Genomic DNA, 6,228 nt, shown 5'->3' on the forward strand with positions numbered 1-6,228 from the left:
TTCAGATCTCCATTTGTTTGGGTCTCTTCAAAATTCATTGAATAGACAAACCCTCAACTATGAAGAGCATGCAGAAAGTCACAGCAGGAAATTTTTTGAGCTGGGAATAATAGCTCTGCCCACAAGAAGGCAGAAGATACTGGACAGAAACGGTAATTATATCACTGATTGAGTAAATCACTGATTGAGTTTAAAACTCGTTTATTTTCGTTTAAAAAAACCGAACGGACTTTTTGGCTAAACCAAAATGATTCAGTTTTTCTTCATTTTTAAGGATACATTGAATAATATATTCGTAAAAAAGAATCCGATGATTGCAGACGACAACTGACGACATTTTGAGGGGGTTTTTGTCTCTTTTTTTCCTTCCCACTTTCACCCTTCTCCCCCTCCTTCTCACTCTTTCTGCCTTTATAAGTTATTCTCCCCGTCCTCTCGATTTCTCCTCCCCTGCCTCCCGTTTCCAATCACCTAGTCTTTCCCCCACTCACCCTCTCTCTCTATCTCTATCTATCTATCTGTCCGTCCGTCTGTCTGTCTGACATCTGCAGCTCATCTTTTATCATTCTCGCGCTTTCTCTTCCACTCCCACCCCCACTCCCATATAATCCGACGTCGGAGTGTTTCTGTTGTTTTGACCTTTGACCTTCATCCATTCTCAGCCGACAACATTCCCGACAAATCCAGTCTCAAAACATAGACTCACACAGACGCACGCGAACACACACACACACACACACACACACACACACACACAAGTTAAGCGATGGCGGAGAAGGAAAAGTAATAAATGATTTCGTGTCACGACTGAATTCCTGCGTTGGCACCATAAAAAATAGTTGGAATGAGGAAGTTCTTGTTTGTGGAATGTAAAACAACAACAACAGTTCGAGACAATGAGGGAAATACAGGGCGTCGCTCAATCTGTTAGAAATAACAGCTAACCTCCCTCAAACTTCATCCAGCTGTCTTTAAAAAATATAATATGATCTTCACAAGAGAGTATGGGCAATGGCTATGGGTGGAATGTCTTGTGATGACAGACCTGATTGATCAGAACTGGTCCGGTGGGAAGATACTGACACAAATAATCTACCCAATATTTTTTATCTCTCACTTGTTTTAGTCATTAGACTGCGGCCATGCTGGGGCATCGCCTTGGAGATACTATAGTTGAATGAATAGACACTAGTACTTGTTTACTTTTAAGCCCGGTACTTATTCTATCGGTCTCTTTTGCCGAAACGCTAAGTTACGGGAACGTAAACATACCAACAGCGGGTCACGGACACAAACACACACGCACATACATACAACAGGTTTTTTTTTTTCAGTTTCCGTCTAGCAAATCCACCCATAAAGCTTTGGTCGGCCTGGGGCTATAGTAGAAGACACTTGCCCAAGGTGTCACGCAGCAGGACTGAACCTGGAACCATGTGATTGAGAATTCGTTTGATTCGAACCTTTGATTCGAACCTTTCCCCACTTAATTTTTTTTTTATGAGATTTGGCTGTTATTTCTAGCATGTAAATAGCCTGCTTGGAGCTGTGTGGAAATTGAAATTTTACAAACAATTTTTTTTCAGAATCATAATCTCCGTATTTTTTTACGCATTTCGCAAAAAAAAAAATTCCGGAAAAAGTGAAAAATGAAGAAATGGGGAGGTGGGAGGGGTATTGAAATTTTGAATTTGAGATTTTTGAAAAAATTTTTTCAGAATCGGAATCGCCAAAGCCTAAAACGTGGGATTCCGTAAAAAAAAATTAAGTGGGGAAAGGTTCCGTTTACATATTCTCCATCTGGACCAAATCGTATTCTTTATTCATAAATAGCTTCACGTTTAAAACGTTCATAAACTTATAAAATGAAAAAAAATCGCCAAATAAACATTAATCTTATGGAGTTTGGACGAGAAATGAAATTAAATTGCGGTCAAAGGGAGATAACCGAAGCCAACAAATGGAAGGGAAACAACTCAAAATAATTGATTTCTGATTCAGACGCAACAAATGGAATTTCGACAACTTAAAAATAAGTAGTAGTAGTAGTAGTAGTAGTAGTAGTAGTAGTAGTAGTAGTAGTAGTAGTAGTAGTAGTAGTAGTAGTCAATTTCTTTTCATTCAATTTAATTTTCTGTTGCAGATTTAGTCTGTTTAGAAAGACTTCCTTCGCATTTTTTTTTCTTTTCATTTTCTCATTCAGAACTTTGTTCAGCTCCAAAATGTCCAGGTATTTGTATCCGATATGCTCATGGTCACCAATTGATAGTCTATCAGAAGATTCGGTCCCGCAATTACATAGAAGCCTACCTCTTTTCACAGTCAGGGTGGCACACTTTACATGACCCTACACTCAGATAAAACAAATAAGTGTAGATTATGTGGGAAGTGTGACGTGCTTACACAGGGAGAATGTAAAAGATATCTCGATAAAGTGTGCTTATGCATCCACTGGTCTTTACGCAAGAAATATAAATTTCTCTGAGAAATAGTATCGGCACAAACAAGAGAACGTCATAGAAAATCAGGCTGTGAAGCTCTTGTGAGACTTTACATTCCAGACAAAGAGTTCTTGAAGTTATGCAAGGCATAACTCTGGTGAAGAAAAGTACAGTATGGAGGTGTTTGTTGATTGATGTAGCTTGGCCGGAAGATCATTATATCAACGATAAAGAAAACCAGGAAAGTTGTAAAATATTCAGAGCTGAGAATAGATGTTGAGAGAGTGAGGAATATGAAAGTAAGAATGGTACGAATTGTGACTGAAACACTTGGGTTCGTGACAAAAAGTCCCCAGAAACATTTTGGCATGATTAGAATCAGTCACAGCATTATGACATTGCAAAAGACAACGATTTGGGGAATTGAAAATATCCCGTGGAGCGAACATTTTTTCTGAGGTTGTATGATATGATAGGGAGTCAAACAATCCAATGTTAACAGAATCATTACTATGCAGATGAAGAAATAATAAGAAACTCTGCCTCTCTCTGGCAATCTTCCATTCCGATCTCAGTTTAGCGGAATGAGCACAATAGCATCTAAAAGTGTCACCTTCGTCTTCAAAATCAGAAAATGTTCCAGCACAGAACTGTTGTTAAAAGCTCTTCGGGTATTAAAGCCACATCGAAATGTTACTCACACATCTGGTTCAGCTTTGTTACAACACAGAAATATTTAAGACAATATTCCTCCACACTATCCAGGTTACTTGATTGTAACCTGGTCTCTATGGCTGAATGCCCTTCCTAATGCCAACTACTTTACAGAGCGTACTGGGTGCTTTTATGTAGCACCAACACAGGTGATTTTTATGTGACACCAGCACCTACGAACCCATGAGATTAGGGATACTCAACTGGAGAGTGTTGCAGGGGATGAGCCTGTATGCAAGGCCAACCATGTTTTTACTTAGCCTGACATGTCTTTTCAAGCTCAGCAAACCACCAGGGGTCTTGGTCCCCTGTCATCCCCTCTGTGAGTCCCAACATCTGTAGATCCTTTCTAACCACTTTGTCCCATGTCATCCTGGGTCTACCCTTTCCACATGTTCCCTCCACAATAAGAGATCAACACCTCTTGATGCAGCCGTCTTCATTCATATGCATTACATGGCCATACCAAAGCAGTATTCTCTCTTGCACACAACATCTGATGTCGTGTGTATATACACACATTCGTATATATATGTGTATGTGTGTGTGTATGTGTGTATGTATGTCTATGTATGTATGTACATATACACACATATGCATGCACACGCTGTGTAGTCAGGCTAAATTTGACATTTTGCAGGACAAGAATAGAAAACACAATTACCCATCCAAAATTAAAAGTATTTTTTAAAAAATCAAAAAAAAATATCAACAAGATTATGGCTGGGAGATGAAAGTTTTGCCAAAGTAGCCACCCTCAGCTTCCACCATGACCTCAACACAGCTCTGGAACTTGGCATTTATGTTGTTCACTGTGTCCGGGAAGATCTTTGGACACCTCCCTGATCTTGACCACCAGTTCAGCTGTGGTGTTGCAAGCAGTGGGGTCATTGTCTTTCTCAACTGCAGTCCACACACAATAATCCATGGCGTTAAAATGAGGGGAATTAAGAGGCCAGAAATTTGGGTTGTTGAAGAGGGAGAAATTCTCTGATAACCACTTCTAACTCTTTCTGGAGGTATGGCAAGGAGCCAAATCCTGCTGCCACACATATGGCCTTCCAGCAACAACTCCCTCCAGCTACAGCTTGACCAATCTCCAGCGGCTTCATATAGCTGTATGAATTGAGCCTAAGGCCCTTCTCAAAGATGTGGGGACGAATTCTGGTGTGTGGATACAGTCAGAACACTTGCTGTGTCCCTTCCTGCAGGCGACGGCTTCATAGTCTCAGTTGTGGCTGTCCTTAGTTTTTACAGTGTCTAAAGACGATTGAACAGCAGTCATGATGTCAGCCTTTTGATAACCTGTGCAAATCATCATGATACAGGTAACTCTTTTCCAATATTCAGATGACTTCCAGTCAGTTAACCTTTTCTCTGCACAATTTTGCCATTTTATTGGCAGCTTATTTATGTCAGCAGCAAAGAATTCTGTAGAGTAAGAGGTGGTGAAATCACGAAAGGCTGTTTTTGCATCTTCTTCAGATTTGAAGTTTTTTTCCTTGCAAAAAGTTGTCTAATGCCTGGAAAATGTGATAGTCAGTTGGTGCAAGGTCTGATGAATATGGTGGATGACAGCATAAAATATTACAGTTAACAACTGTCAAACTTGGTGTGTAAGAAAATCGGACATTTCATTCTTAATGACCTGATGCTTCCTTCTCCTTAAAGAGGAGAACAAAAGTTGATTATGGTAAACATTAAAAACTGTAATATTCTGGCCAAGTTATCAGGGCTCAGAATTTCTGCCTTCATCCTCAGGGACTGGATAAATAGAAAATGGGTTGAAGGGTGTCAAAGATTAAGATGAAGTGAAAGTGTAAAGAGGTAGAATGGGGAGGTCCTTGACATAGCATATAGCTGCTGCACTGGATCACAGTGTATGAGGTCCCATGAGGATAAGAATTATTATTAATTTCTCTATTCCAGCATCATAAAATATTCTGACAGCAATGAAGCATAGGAGATTCTACCATGATCAAGAAATAGTTGAACTCCAATCTGACAGGAATATAAATTCAATTATAGAAATATAATTAGGGAAGAGAAGTTCTGGAATGACCATTTGCTATTAAACATCCAGGGCCCCGCATATGATCGTCCTGTTTTTACTTTCCTGTTAGCAACATCACCAGGTCTTTCACTACCTTAAAGAGGGCCCATTCTGTAGCAAGGATTTGGACAAGGTCTGCAAATTGTGGATGATTTTTTTGTCTGTTTATGCCACAAATGTCATATGACCGAGAAAGGATCATGGGGAGGGCTTCCAAGAGAAATATTGCAAAGCAAAAATATAGATAAACTGATTTAAGCTCATCCTAGGTAGCAAAAACTATTGACCATATCCTGTGAGTTGTCCATTCATGACTATACACTCATATTGCTCATTGTTGTTGTACATCTATCACAATTCAAACTCTGTTGAGTTCCTGGTACCCTAGCAGAGATCTAACTGCATCTTTGTACCCCTTTTATAAGTGGCCGAATTCTGGCACAGCCTGAAGACTGAAGACCAGTGTATAAGCAAATTACGAGCATTCCATCGTTTATGTTTGCCAAAGCGAATTAGAAAAATTCTTGGATCAAATAATGATCTTTTGTTTGTTTATGGCTATAAACCCTGCTCTTTGTTTTTTGGTTATTTTTCAAATTACCATTCTTAAATGTAATTTTTTTGTTTATTATTTATTTTTTATTTTACAGTTTGTAATATCAAATCATTTAAAACACGAACTTTATAAACATTTATAGAAATTTATCTTTGAGGAAAAAATATCAAAATGGGAAGAGAAAATTGATGCAAGTATTGTAAAATAATGTTTTTATTAAATGTTATATTTATTTTTTCACTAATAAATGTCAAAGAAATTTGTTGTCTGAAAGAGAGAGGGACAATACATGTATATATGTATGTGCGTCTTTCTGTTTGTCTTTTCCACCGCCCCTTGGCAACCGGTGTTGGTTTATTTACGTTCCCATAACTTAGAGGTTCAGCAAAAGAGACCTATAAAATAAGTACTAGATTTTTTTTTTTTTATGTATTGAGATCGACTCAATCCTTCAAGGTGATGCT

This window comes from Octopus bimaculoides, chromosome 24 (genome assembly GCF_046866305.1).
Source record: "Octopus bimaculoides isolate indiv1 chromosome 24, ASM4686630v1, whole genome shotgun sequence".
Taxonomy (NCBI): Eukaryota; Metazoa; Mollusca; class Cephalopoda; order Octopoda; family Octopodidae; genus Octopus; species Octopus bimaculoides.